The sequence below is a fragment of the Saccopteryx leptura genome, chromosome 2 (assembly GCF_036850995.1).
Source record: "Saccopteryx leptura isolate mSacLep1 chromosome 2, mSacLep1_pri_phased_curated, whole genome shotgun sequence".
NCBI lineage: Eukaryota > Metazoa > Chordata > Mammalia > Chiroptera > Emballonuridae > Saccopteryx > Saccopteryx leptura.
Genome location: NC_089504.1, coordinates 81,051,150 through 81,076,750, shown reverse-complemented (window position 1 = coordinate 81,076,750; position 25,601 = coordinate 81,051,150). Strand labels below are relative to the sequence as shown.

At 44.5% G+C, this 25,601-nt stretch overlaps 1 protein-coding gene across 3 annotated transcripts in view; it reads right to left on the bottom strand.

Annotated features, from left to right (window-relative positions):
• Positions 1-22,957, bottom strand: part of FOCAD (focadhesin) — a 342,443-nt gene extending 319,486 nt beyond the window's left edge. For 2 of the 3 annotated variants that reach the window (XM_066368255.1, XM_066368257.1), the window contains exon 1: positions 22,905-22,957. The gene's annotated coding sequence lies outside the window, so the exon portion shown is untranslated. Of the gene's footprint in view, positions 1-11,296; positions 11,369-22,904 lie in introns of those variants that run through there. The other variant, XM_066368256.1, reaches the window with a different exon arrangement.
• Between the last annotated feature and the right edge of the window lie 2,644 nt (positions 22,958-25,601).

The window sequence follows — 25,601 nt, the reverse complement described above, 5'->3', positions numbered from 1 at the left end:
GAGTACAAGCTTGATCTACTTCTCAATTTTATTGGAGGCCAATACTGACTACACAAGGCAAATGTTAAAATTTGTCTGCTTAACTCCAGCCTAGATTTACATTCAGTTCATATCCAATACCAATGCTGCTGTTAACACCTGCCCCAGGCTTACCCGCCTTTCAATCCCTGGAAGTCCCCAGTGGACCTCTAAACCCTAATTATGCTACACAGCTTTAAAAATCTTACAAACTAAAAGCAAAGAAATTCTAAACAGGGAAGGAGGGAGGTAAGACAGGCAAACAAGTAGGGGGGTAGATAATCCTTTCTCTATTTCCCCAGCTCCTTCAATATCCATTCCATTCCATATCTCCTTCCAAATTCATGTCAAATGCTCAGTACATTCTGAAGTCATTGTGTATGTGTAAATGTAGGATTCCAGAGCAGAGAAGGGAAAAATTAGTTGTGAAATGACATTGTGAACATAGAGGTGAAGAATGAAAACATATTCGTTTCTATAAAAATACATTTTAAAGATATTAATCCCTTTGATAATATATAATTGACTTGGGAATGAATCATCAATTGTTGCTAAAAAAAACAACTATTAGGTTATAATGATGGAAATTCATATTAGAGGGATAAGGATAACCCCATCTGAACCCATTGATTCATCTTAGCATCACTAAAAAAGGAGAGAACTAGACATTGTTCCCTCATGATATGATGAAATAAGACAAACACAGAACCCTCTTCTAAGAATATGTTGCCTAAAAAATTTCAAAATGAATCTACACAGCTCCTTATATTTATCTCCCAATTTATAGGCAATACAAGAAGTAAAGGAACAAGGTAAACAAAACCATTTGCAGAACAATAACTCAAGTTCAGAATTTGGGACACAAAAGACAAATGATGTTTCTCCAACAAATTAGTGACATGGAGAACAGAAGGGGTGGAGGGATTGTTGTAATATAAGTGACTTGAGAGACATAATAACCAAATACAATTTGGAAACCTTATTTGATTCTGACTCCAATAAATCAACTATAATAAGACATCCTTGCCTGACCTGTGGAGGCACAGTGGATAAAGTGTTGACCTGGAACCTGAGGTTGCTGGTTCGAAACCCTGGGATACGGAAGCTGATGCTTGCTGCTCCTCTCCCCCTTCTCTCTCTCTCTCCCCTCTAAAATGAATAAATAAAGTCTTAAAAAAAAAAGAGACATCCTTGGCACAACTGAGAAATTTTGAAATATGAACTGACTACCAGATAACAGTAAGGAATGGTGTTAATTTCATTAGCTGCAATAATGACACAGAATTAAATTTAAATAAAAAGTCCTTATTGTTAAAGACAATTATGGTACTTTTTTAAAAAAAGATAAAGAAAACCTTTTAGAAGAGAGAGAAAACAAAATGGACAAAACAACCAGAAGTTATAAGAATGCAATGTAAACTTTTAATAATTATTATGGTTTGCAACTGCTAATTTATGTAAATGGAGCTTTCCTTGACAGTATGCAACAAAAGCAAAATACAAAAATAAATTGGAACCTGAGGCACTTAAAAGGATATCATTTTCATTCATAATCACCAATTTCAAAGATTATACACTATTACATGAAAAGGCCATGGACACAAATTGGCCTCCAAACGCCAAAGGAGCTGAGAGGCCAAAGAAAGAAGCAGGCAAGTCCAGCTTGCCAATTCTGTACATATGTTCCACACAGAACAAGGATCCTGGATGACAGGGCACTCAGATCTCTGCAGCTTTTATCCAGTAAAGAACCATTTATTAGCTCTGGTTAGAGACTGACCCACATTCTGGGAAAGGAATTCATAGGTGGTCAGGGGGAACCAAAGGCCCGGTACCAGGAGGCCCTGGAGCCAGGGTGAGTTAAGAGAGAGATAACAATGAGGGCACCTTGCCCCACAGGATTAATAAAATTCTGTGATTAGCCCAAAGCATCTGTACACATTCCAGAGTCCACCAGAAGGAGGGAGAGGAGGTCAAAGGTCAGGGTTTCTTCACTCATAAATTAAGTGGGTAGATTAGCTTCAATATGGAGTCAACTTTTCTCTTTTTTTTTTCTTTTTTTGTATTTTTGCAAAGTTAGAAGCAGGGAGGCAGGAGAGACAGACTCCCACATGCATCTGACCAGAATCTACCCAACATGCCCACCAGGGGGCAATGCTCAGCCCCTCTGGGGCATTGTTCCACTACAATCGGAGCCATTCTAGCGCCTGAGGCGCAGGCCATGGAGCCATCCTCAGCGCCCGGGCCAACTTTGCTCCCATGGAGCCTTGGCTGTCGGAGTGGAAGAGAGAGATAGAAAGGAGAGGGAAAAGGGTGGAGAAGCAGATGGGTACTTCTCCTGTGTGCCCTGGCCGGGAATCGAACCTGGGACTTTCATATGCCAGACCGATGATGCTCTACCGCTGGGAGTCAACTTTTCAAGATGGAGTCAGCTTGTTCCACACATGCTCATTATAATAACTTCAAGATTCAGACTGAGTTTATAATGAGACTATGCTGTAAATAAGTATGAAAAATACTTTATTTTGACTAATAGAAACATCTCTTTTGTCTGAAGTTCTCAATAGGATATTTTGGAGAAGGTGAAGTTCCAACAATTTAAGAAACAGGTTTAAAATGTTTCAGCCTTAGACTATTCCTTTCACATATTAACTACTTTTTCTTTGCTTTGAACAAAAATGTTATGATGTCCAACTCAAAGAGAAGAGGTTGCTGTTAAGTAACTGAAGAGCAGGTATTCTATGTAGTCGACTGGAGAATGTAATACTCCTCCTTCAAGGAATAAAAGGCCTGGATGTGAAGAACACCTTGATTTGCAGACCTCAAGAAAAAAAAAAAGAAAGAAAAAAAAAATGGATCACAAAAGTACCTGCAAAAAGAGATCAGGAATTTCCTCAGATAATAACCCAGAATCTGTTTCAAGAGCTTTTTCCATAGACATGGGCAAAATAGCCAGGCCTGGAAAATGTTCAGTAGTGCCAGATACTATTCTAAGCACTGGGGATACAGACAAAAATCCCTGCCTCTAGAGATCACATTCCTAGTGGAAGAAAGATAAGAATAAGCAAAACAGTAGATAATACAGCATTTTATAAGATAAGTGCTATCTACAAAAGTAGAGCAGATAAGGAGAATAAATGGTATTAGAGAAGGGTTCCAATTTTAAAGAGGATAGTCAGTGAAAGGCTCACAGAAATGAAACAGGAGAAAAGACTTAAAGAAAGTAAGAGTCCACAATCTCCGAGAAGAGGATTGATCCCAGGCAGGAATAACAGCAGTGCTATGGGGAGAGTATGCCTCATATGTCTAAGAGAAAAGAGGCTAATGGAGTAGATCTGGTGAGTGAGGACAGAGTAGTTGGAAATGAAGTTAGAGAGGCAACAAAGGGGTCAGGTCATGGCAAGCCTCACAGGCCACTGCAAAGACTTTGCCTTTTAACTCAGTGGCAAAGGGAAGCCATTGGAGGGCTTGGAGCAAAAAAGTAAAGAAAACCAACTCACAGGGGGTGTTGGTCAAATAACTTTGTAAATATGATATATATGTTTGCTCGCTTGTGACTTATATTGGGTGTGGGGGACAGGCTATAAGCAGGCCAGGTCGTTGTAGCCTAAGGTTTGGTTTTAGGACTAAGCTTTTCCCCACACCCTTGACTGATTGTATGATCTGGGTGGTGCACTCTCATGAGGAATCCAATTATGCCTTGGATAAGTGACTTTGTATCAGAGACTTCCTTGTTTGTATATTGGATTAAGGGATTTTGGTTTTCTACACTATAAAGTGGGACAGACCAGGAGCTTGGACACACAGTTCCTGCTATCACAATTGCAGGGGCTTCCCTGATCCCTTGCCCTTCATGGGAAGAGCTGGTTTTCTGCTTTTCCCTTGTCTTCTTTTGTGGTTTGCCTGTCTTGGTGAGACACCAATAAATAGGATGGCCCCCCATCCTCTGACTCCATCATTTCTTTATCGTCTGCCCGAATCCAATGGGAACCTGCATGTGAATGGCCATGATGGCGGCTCCTGGCCTTACAATTGGCGTAGTTTCCGGCAGGATTCAGAGATTGGTATGGAGCCACCACCCTTGATGGGTGGGATAGAGTACTGGTTGCTGCTCTGGCTCCCCATGGCTGTCCTTTTAGGGGCCATGGGCTACATGGTTTTTACTCAAGAGGAAACTGCCCGAGGTCAAAAGATTCAGTATGAATTGCAAATAGAACGGCAGAAAAGGCTGGAATTGGAGCGAGCACTGGAGAAGGAATTACGGGTTCGCGAGTTGCAGTTTACCCTGGAAGCTGAACGTTTTCACCGGCACTTGTTGGAGAAACAACTGCGGATGCAAGAGCTCGAGTCTCGGCTTCTGGCCAAAAGCCAGCAGCCACAGGAGCCTAAACGGTCACCAAAGGAGCAGCAGCATCCATGCCGGTGGATTGGCTTTGAGTCAGCGGGAGCAGGCGCTTGCGACTCCTCTTCTGAGGATGAGAAGGCTCAGGCTGAAGCTGCCATACGCACACTGAGAGCACGACCAGTTGTAGCAAAGAAGGTAAAAACCCAGCAACAAAGAGTCACTCAGGGGCAGCCACAGCCTCCTGCCCAGGTAATGGAACACTCTGTGGTCCGGCCCTATACCCAGGCAGAGCTGATGGAGTTGGGGGCACAATTTAGGCAGAAACCTACTGAATCCCTGGTAGCCTGGTTACTACGATTATGGGATATAGGGGTGGATGGCATCATGCTCTCCGGAACAGAGATGGAGAAATTGGCCGCCATTACCACACACTCTTCCTTGAGGCAGCGTCTTCAGAACTGCCATGGCAACCCAGGAGACCATACCCTATTAGAATAGGTGATGGCTGCCATTCGTATGGTCTGGCAGAATGCTGGAGAACTGCCGGGGCAATGAGTCGGTGGCAGTGCTACAGTGAGTTAGTAAAGGTCCTTTGAGAACTAGGTATGAAGAATCTGTTTTCAACCCTGGGTCTCGTGGGCCAGACGAGGAAGTGTTTACGGCCAAAATGAGGGAATTTGTCCTTGCTAGCGCCCCGTCAGCCCTTTTTGGGTCACTTGTGGCTATCTTGGGCCCCTATGTGGGGCAGCCCATCAATGCAGTTACACAGATGGTAGCAGATTTGGGAGAGCTGGAGGCCGCTCGGGATCATAAAGCAGTGAGGGCTGCTGCCTATGTTTCCCCCCCAACTAACAAGGGAAACGGGCCTGTAAAGGTTACCCGAACGCAGATGTGGATAGACTTGATTGCGGCTGGAGCAGATAAGGGGAAATTGGATGGCCAGTCTAATAAAATTCTTTTGGAGCTTTGGCGGCAACTTAAACCAGAACAGAAGTTCCAGCCACTGAGACGAATGGCCCCAGCAGCTACCAATAAAACGTTTGGTGCGCGCACAGCTCGGTTACAAGATTATATGATAGAGACGGCCGAGGGAGAGGGGAACTCCCAAGACTCATTGTACCAGTTTGAATAGGAAAAAGGCCGAGGGACCCGTCTAACGGGGATGGGCGGGGACCGGAGGCCACATGTGGAACTGGCTATCCACTGGTCCCCTTCCAATGTACAACAGGTGTTGGCCTTGGTGGATACAGGTGCAGAATGTTCCCTTCTCTATGGAAACCCAGAGCAGTTTGCTGGGACCCCAGTGGCCATTGACAGTTATGGGGGCCAAACTGTTCAAGTGAAGCCAATAACTATTCCATTGGGGATAGGGAGACTGCCTCCTAAGCCATATAAGGTGTATGTATCTCCTATTCCTGAATATATTTGGGGGGTAGATGTCTTGCAAGGACTGTGGTTGGAAACTACAGCTGGGGAGTTCCGGCTGCGGGTCAGGGTTGTGAAGGCAGTATTGCGGGGACACGCATCACATTCCCCTTTGCAATTACCCGTCCCTCGGCGTGTGACTAACACCAAGCAGTACCGCCTGCCAGGTGGTTATGAAGAAGTCACAGGGACAATCCTCGAACTAGAAAAGGTGGGGATCATCCGGCCAGCACACAGTCCTTACAACTCCCCGGTATGGCCTGTGCGCAAAGCAGATGGAACCTGGAGAACGACAGTAGATTACAGGGAACTTAATAAAGTTGTTCCCCTTTGCACGCTGCTGTTCCCTCGATAGCTAACATGATGGATTGGCTAAGCCATGAGTTGGGGACATACCACTTTGTGGCAGACTTGGCCAATGCTTTTTTCTCTATTGATATAGCCGCAGAGAGTCAAGACCAATTTGCCTTCAGTTGGGAAGGGAGACAATGGACCTTTACAGTGTTACCCCAGGGCTATTTGCATAGCCCCACCTTGTGCCATGGGCTGGTGGCTGCTGACCTGGCTAAATGGAAACAGCCAGAGGTAGTCCGCATGTACCATTATATTGATGATATTATGCTAACTAGTGATTCTCTTTCAGAATTAGAGCAAGCAGTCCCTACCCTGCTATCCCATTTGAAAGCATGTGGCTGGGCAGTTAATGAGAACAAATTACAAGGACCTGGGTTATCTGTTAAATTCTTGGGAGTTGTCTGGTCGGGTAAGACAAAAGTTATCCCTGACGCAGTTATAGATAAGATTCAAGCATACCCCGTGCCCACTACGGTAAAACAGTTACAGGAATTCTTAGGTTTGTTGGGGTATTGGCGAGCATTTATACCACATTTGGCTCAGTTGCTACGCCCCTTGTACAACCTTATTCGAAAGGGGGTTCGCTGGGATTGGACTGAGCAGGCGCAAGGTTCATTTGCAGCTGCTAAGAGAGCTGTCAAGGTGGCACAGGCCTTGAATGTGTTTGATCCTGCCAGGCCCTGTGAGCTGGATGTTCATGTAACCTCGGAGGGGTTTGGATGGGGCTTGTGGCAGCGGACAGAGCGCCTATGGCAACCTATTGGATTTTGGTCCCAATTGTGGAAAGGTGCTGAAGTTCGTTACTCATTAGTAGAGAAGCAGCTGGCAGCTGTGTATGCTGCCCTCCTGGCAACTGAGAGTATTACAACCACAACACCAGTTACAGTCAAAACAACATACCCTATAGCTGGATGGGTGAGAGATTGGGCAACTAAACCACGTAGTGGTATGGCCCAAATGTCTACCCTGGCCAAGTGGGGTGCCTATCTGCAACAACGCTGTGCTCTTAGCACCAGCCCATTGAGGGCAGAACTGCAGGAAGTCTTGGGTCCAGTCACCTATGCGACCTTAGAGTCAGGTGCAACTGGGGCTCAGGAGGCAGAACCTGAAGTCAGTCCCTACCAGGAGGGGCGGGTGCCCATCCCCGAGGATGCCTGGTATACTGATGGTTCCAGCAGGGGCCAACCTGCCAAATGGACAGCTATCGCCTTCCATCCGGCCACTGAGACTATTTGGATGGACACGGGTACAGGCCAAAGCAGCCAATGGGCAGAATTAAGAGCTGTTTGGCTAGTTGCCCATAATGAACCTTCACCTCTGGTGATCTGTACTGACAGTTGGGCTGTCTATCGTGGACTGACCCTTTGGATTGCTACTTGGCACATTAACCAGTGGATGGTAATGCACCGTCCATTATGGGGTCAGGCCATGTGGCAGGACTTATGGGAAATAGGACACCAGAAGCAGGTGACAGTATATCATGTCACAGGGCATGCCCCTCTAGCCCATCCTGGGAATGATGAGGCAGATACGTTGGCAAGGGTGCGATGGTTGGAGACTGCACCTGCAGGTGATGTGGCACAGTGGCTCCACCGGCGCCTGCTCCATGCAGGACAGAAAACTATGTGGGCTACGGTTAAGGCTTGGAACTTGCCTGTGTCCTATGCAGAGGTACTTGCAGCCTGTGAGCAATGTGCAGTATGTTCCAAGGAACACCCTCGGAGACCACTGGTGTCACCTGGACAGATCCAGAGGGGTCATGTCCCACTGACACGATGGCAGATAGACATCATTGGACCCTTACCAAAGTCAGAAGGGTACCAGTATGCAGTCACTTGTGTAGATACTGCCAACGGGCTGCTTGCTGCTTACCCCGCTCGTAACCCTGACCAGAGGGCAGTCATACAGGCTCTGGACCCGCCTGAGTGCTGCATACGGGCGACCGCTGGTCCTTGAAAGTGACAATGGTACCCACTTCACTGGTTCAACGGTGAGGCAATGGGCTCAAAAGCTGGGGGTGGACTGGAAGTACCATGTTCCCTACCACCCCCAGGCTGCTGGTATCATTGAGCGTTATAATGGACTCTTAAAGCAGGGACTGCGACAGGAGGGGGGCACCGGCTCTCTTACTAGATGGACACGCTGCTTATGGACAGTACTTCGGATTTTGAATGAGCGACCTCAACGGGGAAGCCCAGCTCCAGTAGAGGCCCTCCTGCATCGGACAGCTGCCCCTATTCAGTTGCAGATACGCACCAAGGACATTTTACTCAAGCCAGGTTTCGGACAGCAGGGCAACGTGCTCTTACCTGCTCCAACAGCCCTTCTTAAAGGACAACGGCTTCAATGGACTTGGCCCTGGACTGTACAGGCCCCCCATCTGAGATGGGTGGCCTTGTTGGCACCATGGGGAAAGGGGTTAGAGGTGGACCTCCAGTTAACTCCTTGGGCAACCAGCACCTGGCTACCTAAGGTAGAAGTGTATTATCCCTTGAGTGCTCAAGGGGACAGCATTTTGAAGGGCACCTTTGTAATTTCTTTATGGCCAATAATGAGTTCCCCTATTTTACTACACATAGAACCAGCAGATGCTGGTGTATTGGCCAATAAGGTTTGGTATGCCCGCTCAGGGCGGCCTCTGGTGCCAGCTACGGTGCTGTCTGCAGACAAAACTCTGGCCTGTATTCTGCCAGAGGGAAAAGATTTGCCTCTCTTGGTGCCACTGACAGCTCTCTCATTTCGTCCATAGTTTTTGATCTGTTAATCCTATTGCTGTAGTTGGTACTATTTCTGTTTATGCAATGTATCCTACTCCTTGCACAGTGACCATCATGGAAGATGCCTGTGGTTTAGATTGTAAAGCGAGCAAAAGGGGTGAAATGTTGGTCAAATAAGTTTGTAAATGTGATATATATGTTTGCTCGCTTGTGACTTATATTGGGTGTGGGGGACAGGCTATAAGCAGGTCAGGTCGTTGTAGCCTAAGGTTTGGTTTTAGGACTAAGCTTTTCCCCACACCCTTGACTGATTGTATGATCTGGGTGGTGCACTCTCATGAGGAATCCAATTATGCCTTGGATAAGTGACTTTGTATCAGAGACTTCCTTGTTTGTATATTGGATTAAGGCATTTTGGTTTTCTACACTATAAAGTGGGACAGACCAGGAGCTTGGACACACAGTTCCTGCTATCACAATTGCAGGGGCTTCCCTGATCCCTTGCCCTTCATGGGAAGAGCTGGTTTTCTGCTTTTCCCTTGTCTTCTTTTGTGGTTTGCCTGTCTTGGTGAGACACCAATAAATAGGATGGCCCCCCATCCTCTGACTCCACCATTTCTTTATCGTCTGCCCGAATCCAATGGGAACCTGCATGTGAATGGCCACGATGGCAGCTCCTGGCCTTACAGGGGGTTTTTCTGTTTCTTTTTAAATCACTTTGCTGGCCCTGGCCAGTTGGCTCAGTGGTAGAGTGTCGGCCCCATATGTGGAAGTCCCGGGTTCGATTCCCCATCAGGGCACACAGGAGAAGCGCCCATTTGCTTCTCCACCCCTCCCCCTCTCCTTCCTCTCTGTCTCTCTCTTCCCCTCCAGCAGCCAAGGCTCCACTGGAGCAAAGATGGCCCGGGAGCTGAGGATGGCTCCATGGCCTCTGTTGGTCAAATAAGTTTGTAAATATGATATATATGTTTGCTCACTTATAGTTTATATTGGGTGTGGGGGACAGGCTGTAAGCAGGCCCGGTCATTATACCGTAAGACTTTGTTTTAAGACTAAGCTTTTCCCCATACCCTTGACTGATTGCATGATGTGGGGTGGTGCACTCATGAGGAATCCCATTATGCCTCAGAAAAGTTACTTTGTATCAGAGGCTTCCTTATTTGTATATTGGATTAAAGTTTTTGGTTTCTATACTATAAAGTGGGGCAGGCTAGGAGCTTGCTCTTTCTCCATTCCTGAGATTAGCATTAGAGAGGAGAACAGAGGAGGGGAGCAAAGAAAAGCCACGTGGAGGAGGCCACGTGGAGGAGAAGCAGCCAAGATGATGGAGTGCTGAGGGAGAAGCCAGTTTGTGCAGAATTTGTGCAGGGAGAAGGAGATGGGGAACAGAGGTGAATAAGTCTGGTGAGCTAGGAACCTTTGATTCTAGGAAACTCAGAAAAGTCAGTGGTTTTGTGAGCACTGAATGAGTGGATTTTGGAGCCCAGTGTGTGTTTTACTTGCCTGCCAGGTGCAAGCTAGGATTCAAGCTAATGGCCCACCAGTTCTTGGCTCCATTGTTTCATTACTATCTGTCTGAATCTAATGCAAACCTGCATGGGCCAGGAGGCTGAGATAGTGGCCGTGGCTACTGGCCATACACCCATTATGCCTCAGATAAGTGACTTTGTAACAGAGACTGCCTTGTTTGTATATTGGATTAAAGGTTTTGATTTCTACACTATAAAATGGGGCAGACCAAGAGCTTGCTCTCTCTTGGTTCCTGCAGTTAGCATTAGAGGGGAGAGCAGAGAAAGGCCATGTGGAAGAGGAGAAGCATCCAAGATGGCGGAGTGCAAAGGAGAAGCCAGTTTGTGCAGAGTTTGTGCAGAGAGAAGGAGATGGGGAACAGAGGTGAATAAGACTGGCGAGCTAGAAACCATTGATTCTAGTAAACTCAGATAAGTCAGTGGCTTTGGGAGCCCTGAATAGAAAGGGAAGTGTTTTCCCACTGTGTGTATTTCTTGCCCACCAGGTGCAAGCTAGGATAAAGCTAATGGCTCACCAGTTCTTGGCTCCCCTGTTTCATTACCGTCTGTCTGAATCAAGTGTGAACCTGCACAGGCCAGGCAGCTGTGATGGTGGCCGCTGCTACTAGCTTTACAGCCTCTGCCTCAGGCACTAGAATGTCTCTGGTTGCAACAGAACAATGCCCCAGATGAGCAGAGCATCGCCACCTAGTAGGCATGCTGAGTGGATCCTGGTTGGGCGCATGTGGGAGTCTGTGTCTCTGCCTCCCAGCTTCTCACTTCAAAAAATACAACAAAACAATACAAAAAAAAAAAAAATCACTTTGCTGCTCAGCTGAAAATATTTTAGAGGGCAATGAAAAATAGAAGAGACCAGTTAAAAGGCTATAGAAGATTACAGAAAAATGGCCCCCAAATCCTACACGTACCTTTCTGTACAAAGAGACTTTGCTGCTCCTCTCATAAAGAGGTAGTGAATCTATTTCTCCCAGTGAATCCAGACTGTCCTCATGATCTGCTTTGATCAACAGGGGGGAAATAAAATTGTGGGAGTTCTTAGTCTAGGCCTCAAAAGGCCACGCGGTTTCCCCTTGCTCTCATGCTTCCATTAAACCACCACGTAGAGAACGGTAGGATAGTTTACTGGGCCACAGGTAGCAGAGACAAGCCATCCCAGCTGCAGCTTCCACACATACCAGTCCCCACCGCTACATGAGCGAGCCCAGCAAGACCAGCAGAAGAACTGCCCTGCCCCTCCCCAAGCTCAACCCAAATAGCCAACCCCAGAATCAGAAAATAAATAATTGTTGCCTTGTGCCAGTAAATTTTGGGAGTGGGTGGTGGTAGACAACTGATACGAGGCTGTTGCAACATCAAGGACAGACTAGAGTGAGAGCAGCAGGGAGTGAGAAGTAGTCAGATTCTGTATAGATATATTTTGAAGGTACAGCCAACAGACTTTTCTATTAGTTTATATGTGGATTATAAGAAAGAAAAGAATCAAAGATGATACCCAAGTTTTTGGCCCAAGTCATGGAAAGAATGCAGTTTCCATTAACTGAGATCGGGAAGACCACAGGCACAGCAGGTATAGAAAAGAAATCAGGAGTCAGTTTGAAATTGCCATTAGTCATCCAAATAGAAATACTGAGTGAGCATCTGGATAGATGAAGTCTGGAGTTCAGGGAAAGAGGCCCAGGCTAAAAATATAAATGTTAGCTAACAGGGGTGTTGCTAGTATTTAAATCCTTAATAATATGATTGAGAGGGTGTAAAGTCTAATGACTGAGTCCAGGAGCACTCCAATGTTAAGAGGTCAGAGACTATAACACCCAGTAAAGGAGTTTTAAGAAGGCAATGAAGTAAGAGAAAATCAAGAATTGTAGCATCAGCCCTGGCTGATTAGCTCAGTGGTAGAGCATCAGCCTGGTGTGTGGAAGTCCCGGGTTCGATTCCCAGCCAGGGCACACAGGAGAAGTGACTATCTGCTTCTCCACCCTTCCCCCTCTCCTTCCTCTCTATTTCTCTCTTCTCCTCCCGCAGCCAAGGCTCCACTGGAGCAAAGTTGACCCGGGCACTGAGGATGGCTCCATGGTCTCCACCTCAGGTGCTAGAATGGATCCAGCCACAATGGAGCAACACCCCAGGTGGGCAGAGGATTGCCCATGGTGGGCATACGGGGTGGATCATGGTCGGGCACATGCGGGAGTCTATCTGACTGCCTCCCGGCTTCTAACTTTGGAAAAATACAACTAAATAAAAATAAAATAAAAAGAATTGTGGCATCTTTGATACTAAGTGAAGCAGTGTTTCAGGAAGCACAGTAGCGCAGTGTTAGTCAAATAAGTTTGTAAATATGATGTATATGTTTGCTTGCTTACAAGTTTGCATTGGGTGTGGGAAACAGGCTGTAAACTGGCAAGGTCCTCATAGCCTAAGGCTTAGTTTTAAGACTAAGCCTTTCCCACCCTTTTAATACTAAGATCTTTTCAACATCCTTTTAATACTAAGATCTTCTCAAAACTAAGCTTTTCCCCACACTGTTGATTATTGCATGATGTGGGTTGGTGCACTCTTATGAGGAATCCCATTTATGCCTCAGATAAGTGGCTTTGTATCAGAGACTTCCTATTTGTAAATTGGCTTAAAGGCTTTAATTTCTACACTATAAAATTTCTACACTATAAAATAAGGCAGACCTGGGGCTCTTTCTCTCAGATCAGTCCATCAGCATTGTAGAGGAGAGGAAGCCAAGAGAGTGAAGTGCTGAAGGAGAAGCCAGTTTGTGCAGAGTTTGTGTAAGGAGGTGTTGGGCAGATAAAATGTATTATGCTCACTTTGTTAAAGATAACACGAGGCCGTTGCCCAGGTGATATTAATGTGTGTTGGGGTGGGCTAAAGGCAGGCAGAATCCTTGTAGCCTGGGGCTTGGTTTTGGGATTAAGCCTTTCCTACCCTTTTTGATGTGGGGTGGTACAATCCAATCATGCCTCAGAAAGTGACTTTGTATTAGAGACTTCCCTATTTTGTATATTGGATTAAGGGTTTGGATTTCTACACTATAAAATGGGGACGGAGCGGGAGCTTGCGCTCTTGGTTCCTGAGATTATCATTAGAGGAGAGAGCAGAGCAGAGAGCAGAAGGAGGCCACGTGGAGTAGGCCAGGAGAAGCAGCCAAGATGGCGGAGTACTGAGTGAGATGCTAGTTTGTGTAGAGTTTGTATCTGGGATAAGGAAGGAGATGGGGAACTGAAGAGAATAAGGCTGGTGAGCTAGAAACCTTTGATTCTAGGAAACTCGGATAAGTCAGTGGCTTTGTGAGCACTGAATGTGAGTGGGTTTTGGAGCCCAGTGTGTGTTTTCACTTGCCCGCTGGGTGCAAGCTAGAATTAAAGACTATGGCCCTCTGTTGGGCAGATAAAATGTATTATGCTCACTTTGTTAAAGATAACACATGGAGGCCGTCGCCCAGGTGATATTAATGTGTGTTGGGGTGGTCTAAAGGCAGGCAGAATCCTTGTAGCCTGGGGCTTGGTTTTGGGATTAAGCCTTTCCTACCCTTTTTGGTGTGAGGTGGTACAATCCAATTATGCCTCAGAGAAGTGACTTTGTATTAGAGACTTCCCTATTATGTATATTGGATTAAGGGTTTGGATTTCTACACTATAAAATGGGGTCGGAGCGGGAGCTTGCGCTCTTGGTTGCTGAGATTATCATTAGAGGAGAGAGTAGAGCCAGCAGCAGAAGGAGGCCACGTGGAGGAGGCCAGGAAAAGCAGCCAAGATGGTGGAGTGCTGAGTGAGATGCCAGTTTGTACAGTTTGTATCTGGGATAAGGAAGGAAATGGGGAACTGAGGAGAATAAGACTGGTGAGCTAGAAACCTTTGATTCTAGGAAACTCAGATAAATCAGTGGCTTTGTGAGCGCTGAATGTGATTGGGTTTTGGAGCCCAGTGTGTATTTTTTACTTGCCCGCCGGGTGCAAGCCAGGATTAAAGACTATGGCCCACCAGTTTGTGGCTCCGTTGTTTCTTTGCCGACTGTCCGAATCCAATGCGAACCTGCATGGGCTGGGCGGCTGTGATAGTGGCCCTGGCCCTGGCCACTGGCTTTACACCCACCAGTTTGTGGCTCCGTTGTTTCTTTACCAACTGTCCGAATCCAGTGAGAACCTGCATGGGCTGGGCTGCTCCGATGCTGGCCCTGACCTTGGCTTCTGGCTTTACAGGAGGAGACGGGGAACAAAGGTGAATAAGGCTGGTGAGGTAGAAACCTTTGATTCTAGGAATACTGGGATGAGTCAGTGGCTTTGGGAGCCCTGAATGAAAAGGAAAGTGTTTTCCCACTGTGTGTATTTTATCGCCCACAGGGTGCGAGCTAGGATTAAAGGTAATGGCCCAGCCCTGGCCGGTTGGCTCAGCGGTAGAGCATCGGCCTGGCGTGCGGGGGACCCGGGTTTGATTCCCGGCCAGGGCACATAGGAGAGGCACCCATTTGCTTCTCCACCCCCCCCCTTCCTCTCTGTCTCTCTCTTCCCCTCCTGCAGCGAGGCTCCATTGGAGCAAAGATGGCCCGGGTGCTGGGGATGGCTCCTTGGCCTTTGCCCCAGGCGCTAGAGTGGCTCTGGTCGCGGCAGAGCGATGCCCCGGAGGGGCAGAGCGTCGCCCCTGGTGGGCAGAGCGTCGCCCCTGGTGGGCGTGCCGGGTGGATCCCGGTCGGGCACATGCGGGAGTCTGTCTGACTGTCTCTCCCCGTTTCCAGCTTCAGAAAAATACAAAAATAAATAAATAAATAAATAAATAAAGGTAATGGCCCACCAGTTCTTGGCTCTGTTGTTTCATTACAGTCTGTCCAAATTCAATGAGAACCAGCATGTGAATGGCCAGGATGGCTGCCCCTAGCCCTACATCCAGAGTTATCCATTGTTTCAAAAGGCTGATAGGAAACAGTAACTATGTGACTGATGGAGGTGATAACTAATGCTACAGTGGTAACCGCTTTGCAATTTATAAAGGTATCAAATCAATACATTGTATATCTTAAGCTAATAAATGTTATGTGTCAATTATATCAATAAAGCTGGGGGGATGCTAATAGGTCAAGATAAAGATTAAAACAACCTTTACACTTAGCAAAATGAGTCATCATGACTTTTAGGAGAGCAATTCTTTTAGAATGTTGAGAAGGAAAGCCTGATTAAATTGAGTTTAAGAATAAGAGAAAAGTAATTAGACACATAAGTACGGTTTTGCCATAAAGAGGAAAAAATTAATTGTGTAGTAGCTTAATAAAGAAATGGAGTCATGGAAGAGTAATCATTTTTTAAGAGTAATTATTTTGAAGATAGGAGGAATACCACCAGCATACTGATATACCAAAGGGAATAATCTCATGAGAAAATGTGATTTTACAGGGGAGTGATATGCTGGAGCCAAATCTTTGAATAGTTGAAGTGAACAGGATTTTACGCATGAGTGGGAGCTGTCCTTATTAGAAACACAGAAACTGTTCAGTGAGTCTCCAGGTCCTAAAAATAACAAGGGAATCAGAAGTAAATGCAGGTATTCCCACCTCCCATGTCCATGACAACTGTCATAAGTATCAAGGCATTTTTCATACCTATGAGCCCAGAACTGACGTAAAAATGCTCAATACAACCTTCCAGGCAACCTAACAATAATAGACGAGAGATGTGATATGTGATGAAGAATATTTGCCAAAGTAGTTGGGAAGTCCAAAGGTCAGAAAGAGGTGCATAAAAGGGAAAAAAAAAAAAAAAAAGCCACTGCCTCTGCTTTCTCTGACAAATAACACCCATATTCACTAGAAACATATGTTATTTTTAATTTAGAAATAGTACTACATCTGTGCTATAATAGAAACTAATGATTTGATGGGTAAAAATTGGCCACAGGAAGCTTCATCAAAACTTGAAATCCAAACTACTATTTGGAACTTCAAAGCCAGCCATATGCTTCAGAAAAACTGTCACCCTTGCTCACAATCTAATCTAATTTCTTTCTAACCTGCCTTCCTCTTTACTTTTCTCCCAACCTTTTGGACTGATACCATGGCCATGACCTTTCTTATTAGATGCTCAGCTTTTTCATTGAGTGGTCCCACTATATCCTAGGTATAATGGAAACTAGACTTTCATTCCTTGATGACTACTTCAGTGAAGGCTAATCATCCTTCCAAGCTCCACGGCCCAAAAGAATGTTTCCATACCATTTACCTACATATCTCTGAGGCATGCCATCTAAGTATCTTCATCTCTCATATATACTGATTGCTATCATAGGCAGTCTAAACACTTCAGAAAACAGTCAGTCTCATAGTCTAGCTCTCCACCCTGGGTACCACAATTATCTGAGGTCAATGCCTAAATAATACTTTCAACACACCAGTCTCCATTCCATATAACCTCCATTCCAACCATCTGTATCCATGGCCAAACCCTATCCTCCATCAGCACCCTAAAATCTTGAACTCCAAAATTCTACTCTAACTACAGAGTACTTCCATCCTATCAGCTATCTTTACCTTATCCAGACTCCTAATCCCTTGAACTAATTATTTTTTTTCTCAATCTTTCAGTCTTCTCCTGGCTTGGTCATCATCCCTAACCAGCCTAAACCTCACATTCCTTCAACCATTCTCTTGCCAATATTTTGTACTCCTTTGCATCCCTGCCACATGTACACAACAACTTCTACTGAATTTTGCTCTGGAAAGTCACACAATTATATGAACTAGTATCATTACAAATCAATGATCCTTGTGTATCTAGTAACCCTTCCTAATGTCTCTAGTCAGCTTTCTTTTCCATTCCCTATGGCAGCGGTTCTCAACCTGTGGGACGCGACCCCGGCAGGGTCACCTAAAGCCATCGGAAAATACATAATGCATATCAGGTATTTATATTCTGAATCATAACTGTAGCAAAATTACAGTTATGAAGTAGTCACCAAAATTATTTTTTGGTTTGGGGTCACCGCAACATGAGGAACTGTATTGCGGGGTCACGGCATTAGAAAGGTTGAGAACCACTGCCCTATGGTATTTGACAATTGACTATTCTATCTTTCTCAATTTCTCTTCCTTGTCTTCAAGAGCTCACTGTCATTAGGCTATACCTTCTCAGTCTTTTCCATTGGAGCGTCTTCCTTATATGGTGGTGCTTCCCAATGTTTCTCTTTTGTTTCATTCTTTCTTATTCCCCAAAAACTCTTAGGTAACATATCCATTCTCACTCTGTTTTAACTATCCCCTAATATACTCATAACATCCATGCCAATCTCTAGATAGCTCCAGACCAATGCAGCCAACTACCCACTGAACAACACCAATTGTGTGCAATCTAAAGCATGTTCAAGACTGATTTTATTCTCCCACACATCTGATAATCCTCATGTGATTCTTATCTTGGAAATCATAAGCCTAGGAGGCATCCTTGAGTCCATCCTTTCCTCACCCTACATATCAAACTGGACATCAACTTGATCACTTTAATATATCCTGAATCCATGCTATTTTCTCAAGCCCCACTGCATATTTCTATATCTTACCTTCACAAATTGTTCTTGTTCCACTACATTTCCTTCCTCACTTGCCACATAAAACTGATCTTAACTTTCCTCTACTTAAAATTTCTTACTCATGGATCATCACAGCCTTAATGATAAAGTTCAAAATCTTTAACATAGTGGGAAAAAGGACCTTTCATTACTTGGCCTTTATTTACTTACTAAACTTCATCTCTCTATTCTCTCCTTGGCTTTACTTCTTTCTTGTACCTAAAATGCCTTATCCTCCAACATCACCAATTTCTACTTACTTTCAAAGTTAAGTTCAAGGGAATATTCCTCCAGAAAGCCTTTTCTGAATCTCCTAAAATCTCATACACACACACTTTTCCCATATCTCCCACAGTACTCAATGCCTACATCTAATTCCAATATTTACACATTTTGGCCTGGTCTCTGGCTTCCATACAGTAACACACATTACTTGAATAAAAGTTAGGGACTCAGAATCAGAGCAGATGTCATGATTTGGTGAATAAAAATTAAATAATGCATATAATAGCTTTAATAACTATGACTTTTAAATTTATATTTACTTAAATTTCTCAAGACAACTTTAATAAAGTTTTCTCTACTCCCTCCATGTTTACGCCCTAATATCATATACTAAAACCCAAAAGTTTGATTATATAAACCCGTTCAACAGCTTGAGCGTGGGGATGCTGGCTTGAGTGTAGGACCATAGACATAACTCCAGGGTCGCTGGCTTGAGCCCAAGGTCACTGGCTTGAAGCCCAGGGTTGCTGGCTTGAGCAAGCGGTCACTGGCTCAACTGGAGCCCACCAGTCAAGGCACATATGAGAAAGCAATCAGTGAACAACTAAGGCACCACAACTCTGAGATGATGCTTCTCATCTCTCTCCCTTCCTGTTTGTCCATACCGGCACCCCCCCACCCCACCCCACCCCACTCTACCCCACCCTCACCACCACTCTCGCTAAAAAAAAGAATTTACATTTCCTAAAGCAACATGTATTACCCACTTAATCCAAGTTTAAATTATCCCCCTAGGTTTTTTATTAGACAAACTGAGTTCAATGTTATAAACCAAGAAATATTAAGATCAAGTTTGCCCTGACCCAGTAGCTCAGTTGGTTAGAGTAAGACCTCAACATGCCATGTTGCGGGTTTGATCCCTGGTTAGGGTACATATGAAAGTCAACCAATGAATGCATACATAAGTGGGACAACAGATCAATAATATTATCTCTCTCTCACACACCCTCTTCCTCTCTCTCTCTTAAAAATTAGTTTTAAAAAAGATCAAGTTTTGTGACGGACCTACCAATAATCTTGACACTATTATTTCTTTACACTTCTACCAAATATAGTTATAATTGTATCTTTCTTTAATTGTTTTTATTGACTGATTTTAGAAAGAGAGGGAAGGGAAAGAGAGAGAAATATCAATTTGTTGTTCCACCTATCCATGCATTAATTGGTTAAATCTTGTATGTGCCTTGACTAGGAGCTCAAACCAGCAATGCTGGCATATCAGGATAATGCTCGATCCAGCTGAGCCACCCAGCCAGGGCATAATTGTGTTTTTCATTGCGGTATTCTTCTCCCCAAATTTTAAACTAGAAAATAACTCCACTTGGATTTTTTTCCCTCAGTTCTTAGATTTCTCCTCAACCTTCCCATCTTGATTTGGTCCATTTCTAGAACTAGAAAGGTCTAGCAAAAGCAAATTTTTAAAAAGTTTATTTTCTTGAATTTCCCATAGTCCTAACAGTGATGCAAACAATTTAATTCAACTAATAGTTTATGGACAATATCCAAAAAAATCACAAGGCTTTGAATATTATGTTTCAGGAGAACTATTTTAGATATCATTTTACTCCTGTAGGAAGGCCAGACAATGTACTTATAAGTACCATCAATCAATCAACAAATGAAAAACTACTGTTACATCTTTACAGGCATTTTTATTCTCAAACTAACAATTTATTTACCTTTTGGTTATCAATTCTCAACTGGAAACAGCAATCAATTAAAATATAAAAGCCTGCCTGACCAGGCGGTGGTGCAATGGATAGAGTGTTGGACTGGGATGCAGAGAACCCAAGTTCAAGACCCCAAGGTCGCCAGCTTGAGTGCGGGCTCATCTGGTTGGAGCAAAAGCTCACCAGCTTGGACCCAAGGTCACTGGCTCGAGCAAGGGGTTACTCCGTGTGCTGAAGGTTCGTGGTCAAGGCACATATGAGAAAGCAATCAATGAACAACTAAGGTCTCACAACAAAAAACTGATGATTGATGCTTTTCATCTCTCTCCATTCCTGTCTGTCTGTCCCTGTCTATCCCTCTCTCTGACTCTCTCTCTGTCCCTGTAAAAAAAATTATATATATATTATAGTTTTATAATTATAATATTATAATATATATATGAACCTCACCAGTGGTACAGCAGTGCATAGAGCGTTTGACCTGGGACACTGAGGATGCACACTCAAAACCCAGAGGTTGTCCTGGCCAGTTGGCTCAGTGGTAGAGCGTCGGCCCAGCACGTGGAAGTCCTGGGTTTGATTCCCAGCCAGAGCACACGGGAGAAGTGCCCATCTGCTTCTCTACCTTTCCCCCTCTCCTTTTTCTCTCTCTCTTCCTCTCTCGCAACCAAGGCTCCATTGGAGCAAAGTTGGCCCAGGCACTGAAGATGGCTCCATGGCCTCCACCTCAGGCGCAAGAATGGCTCAGGTTGCAATGGAGCAACGGCCCAGATGGGCAGAGCATCACCCCCTAGTGGGCATGCCGGGTGGATACCAGTCAGAAGCATGCAGGAGTCTGTCTCTCTGCCTCCCTGCTTCTCACTTCAGAAAAATATAAAAAAAATTAAAAACAAAACAAACAAAACCCCAGAGGTTGCAGGCTTAGGCATGGGCTCACCAACCTAAACAGGGTTGGGGAACTGGCTTGAAATTGGGATCATATATATGATCCAAGGGTCACTGGCTTGAAGCCCAAGGTCACAGGTCGCTGGCTTGAGCAAGGGGTAACTGGCTCAGCTAGAGCTCCCCCATCTGCTGTCAAGGCACATAAGAGAACACAATGAACAACTAAAGTGCCGCAACTATGAGTTGATGCTTCTCATCTCTTGCCCTTCCTTCCTGCCTGTCTGTCTGTCTCTCTCTCTTTCACAAAAAATAATAAAATGAAATACAGTAAATTTTGGTCTGATCTGGGTAGCACAATAGATAGAGCGTTGACCTGGAATGCTGAGATTGCTGGTTCAAAGCTTGCTCAGTCAAGGCACATAACAGAAACAACTACTATGAGTTTTGTTCCATACTACTTCCAACTACTCCTGTCTCCCCTTTCTCTCTCTCTCTCTCTCTCCTCCCTCTAAACTCAATAAATAAAATCTCTTTTATAAAATACAGTAAATTTTAGGTTGATAAATAATGGTTAACATATACACATGATATTGATAAACATTAGCTGGCTTACAGTATCCACCTAACATTACCCAACAAAGCAGATACCCAAGACAGAGTTTTAGATACCACTTATCAACCAAAGCAAGTAAAACTACTTGGAAAACTGCCTTTGTATCCGATTGTTTTCATATCATACCATTATATACAACATTTAAAAGCTTCTGATTATTACATTTCAAAATTTAGATGAGTCATAGTGCTTTGTATGCAGGAACTGGATGTGAATCAAAATTATAAACATGTACTTGCTCGCTAGCCAGAAATTGAATGTGGACAGATTCAAAAAATCTAAACAAGCATAAAATACATTCTGTATTCTTAAAATGTTCACTTCCCAACTGTTAACACAATAAACATGCCATTTGCCCCTCCTATCCTTAAACACCTCAAAATTACGAATACTTCGAACCCATCCTTTCACTTTACAGACCTAGGTGGTTAGTGATACTATAAACAAGATTACAGCTCTGGGCCATCATGGTCTGAGGCTTACTAGAGGTTAAAGTAAGAAAAACCAAGAGGTCCCAGAACAGCTCTCTCCTATGATATAGAATCATAAGCTTCTGACCTAAATCTAGAACCTGAAATTGAACCACCAACTGAAATTCCATCTCAAATCTAGACAATAAAACTGGCAAATAAACTGAAAGATAAGTCAGTGAATGCCCATTTCAGTTTGTGGCATAAGACCCTGACCATCAAAGAACACATCAAAAAGGTCTGCTGAATGAATAAAAGAAGGGATGCATGATACTTGATAGGATTGCTTCGCTGATTTTAAAGTTCCAAATTCAGGTACTAAAGAGATCAGAATGCCATAGCTGAAATTAAAACTCACAGAGAGTAGGTGCAACATAAGACATAAGTGCAAGTCCCTGCAAATCTCTGCATAGCTGTTGTAGATATTTCAAAACATAGATTCATACATGTATGTGCTATTTTACACATACAGACACATGGTATTTCTTCAGGTAATTCCTCCAAGTGAGGACCAGGAAACCAGGAGGTATGAAAACAGGCCCTGCTCACACACAGGCCTTTGCATTAAAGTGGACAGAATCTGGGTGAGTTACTAGCAATGAGGAGACGCTCACCCCAGGCCAGTCAGTACAGGGCCGGAATCCCCTGCACTGCCCTGGATAGGAAACCGGTCAGGAGAGACTACGATGACTGAAATCTGCTGCAGGTAACTATGTATCGATCGCGCCACAGGATCCCGCTAAGCACCAACGCAAGCACCAGAGTCGGCCTCACCCAGGCATCCCAGAGTTCACAACTCAGAAAAGACAGGACGCAGACAAACGGCACGACCTGTCCCCTGCCCTGCCGCCCCACGCCGCAACATGGCCCTGCCTCCACATGCTCCACTGTTCCCTCTCGGATCAGAGCCGTAGGCGCCGCAGGGCCTCCACCGTCCTGCAAGCAAGCTGACACAAACCACAGGCAGGTGCGACCCGCGATGTCTGATTAGAGGACACCGGCCTACAGCCGGCAGTCCAATACCCCGCACCGCTTACCTCCCTTCTGCCACAAGCTCAGCCCCGCGCTGGCTGTCTGACGTGGCCCGCCCATCCGTCTCGAACGCTCGAGGGCGGGAGCTACGAGGAAATAGCCAATGGACGGCAGACTGCGAGGACCTGCCCCGCCTTCTCCAGCTTCAGCCCCCCCCCCCCCCCCCCCCACCGCTCAGACGCACGCGCGTTGAAGGCCAAGGCCCCGCTCAGCTCTGAAAGGCAGCGTGGGAGGTCAAGCCTGGCTCTGCGGCTACCTGGATGGGAAGAAAGGCACGCGCAGGTGCCTGTTTGTGTGGCTGCACCACAGTCGGAGTTTAGCCCACGAAAACGCAGGTTGAAAGAACCTGTCTGTAGAGGCCACTGCTGTGCGACATGTTGTTCTGTTGGCAGCCTACCACTATGCGGATTTTGTTGGCATCTTGGGATTTGGAGATTTTGTTTCCCAGAAAGAAATAGTACAGATAGTATTAGGATTCAGAAGTTTAATGCAGACAGCACACTTGCCACGTGGTTTTTCCCCTTGTAGCAGTTGCTTGCTAACTTTACTAGCTTGGCCAAGGCACAACACTGCAACTACTCAAGCTAACTGTGTGAATGATAAGGGGCGACAGAGTAGACTAGACAAGGTTAGGGCCTGTTTGGTGGGCTTGGCAAGCCCAATGACGGACAGTAACTGCACAACTTTGTCTTATCATAAACTCCTAATTGAGCAGGTAGGTCATGGTGGGGTGTCAGTGTTCTAAGCCTGTCCTTCCTTAGCAAACATTAATCTTGACCTTTAGTGTTCTTCCGCATCTAGGATAACATACCTTTGAATTGTCAGAGAAATTTTTTTCCTGACATCCTTGAAAGCACAACTGGCACCAGAACACAAGACCAACAGAGCAGAAGACAAAAAAAATCCCCATTGTTATTTTGTTGCCCACATACCATCTCTATATTCTATAAATGTTAACTATCCTGTACCCACCACAAATGTAAAGGAAGCAAGCATACATCTTTCCATTTTCCGTAAAAGCCAATCCTAGAGATTAACACACTTTGCTTCTCCTGCCTCCTTAATCACCATCAAGAGTTTTCTTATGCCTTCTCCTTTTATTCTAAACTAGCGGCTAAATGAAAAAGAAAGAAAAGAGCGCATGTTTCTAATATGTTTAATTTCACAATGCTTGTGGGTATACAATATTTTTTGTTGTTCCATTGTCTGTACAGATATAGAGATTGTCTGGTTTGCCAAGTCTAGAACACACAACATATAATTATCCATGTGAGAAGCAATTTGTGTCTAGATCTAAAGTGCACAATTCTAAAGATTGGCCCTGAGCTTTGTTGATGGTGATTGCAAACACCGCCAATCGAATTAGGAATTGCAGTCTCTTAAACTGAAATGGCATATCCGTTGGAATCATAGGAATGCGAGGAATGAGGATATCTTCACCTTTGAAAGGTCCTGTCAAGATTGTTGCTTCTACGATGTTGCTCATTAATTTTTTACAGCGCACAGTCCCAAACACTTCATATTTTATCATGAAATCCATCAGCGATTTCAGCTTCTGTCTGAAAACATGTGCTGTAATGTCATGCCTATCTACCCTCGATTGGCCAGGAAGTAAGAGCTGTTTGTTGTATATCGTCCCAAGCTAGATTGCACGTGAATGTAATGAATAGGTCTGGACGCCCATAGTGACGAACATACGCAATTGCATCTTGAGCATACTTATGCTTATGACGTAGACTGCCTGTATATGAAGATAGCAAAATTGTTAGTCTTCCAACGTTAGTTGTATCACCGGCATTTACAACTGCATCTCGCAAATGAAGGTATTCTTCAGAGCAAAGCTTGGTCTGATTCAAACGGATGAATATCAAATGTTCTGTTTCAATTTTTGCATACATATCTACGACGTATTGGTGAAACAATTGATGGCATTTCAAAATGTGATTGTCTTCATTCTCTCGAATCATTAATCAGTATGAGTAATAGTTCTTTGTGCTGCATTTCACATTTGTTTCTTCGCCACTGACTGGATTTATCATCTTAACGTTGAAGTGATATCCTTCAGCACCATCCCAAAAAATTATTGGATATTGCAGGGCATCGTAGCATCGATGAGTTTCTGCAAGTTTTGTCAATTGATGTTTCTCTGATGAAGAACAATACCTCTAGGTTGGAATTGATCTCCGACTATAACAATTGCCACTTCGTCTATAGTTGGAGCATTGAATCTTTGCACATGTTCTCCAGCAGCCATTTTGTCAGCATGAATAACAATCTTGTGTGTATCAGATGGTATCATGTCAATTGCTGTTTTGAACAAATGCACTAAATTGTTTTTTTCATGAAGAAGCTCTTACAGTTGGGAAATGATGGACCTTTTTATGCTGGTAGAAATTTCACAGTGTGCATTCAATTCATCATTGCCATCAACGATGAAATATATTTGTAGGAATTTATGTTGACCATCTGGGAATGGAAGCAGGAAGCCGGCTTTATGATAAATTTGTCCTTTCACTTTGAAAGTTGGCATGAATTGAGCTATTACGATTTCTGCACCAAATGACGTCATTTGGAAGCATGAGTTCTATTTCCTGATGTTAGATAGGAAATGCTTTGATTTGGCGGTATATCCGGCAAGTAAAGTTTGTAATGGTTCTGGCGGTTCTCCAAGTTGAGGCAGTTTAATTTTTCTGGCGGTGCAA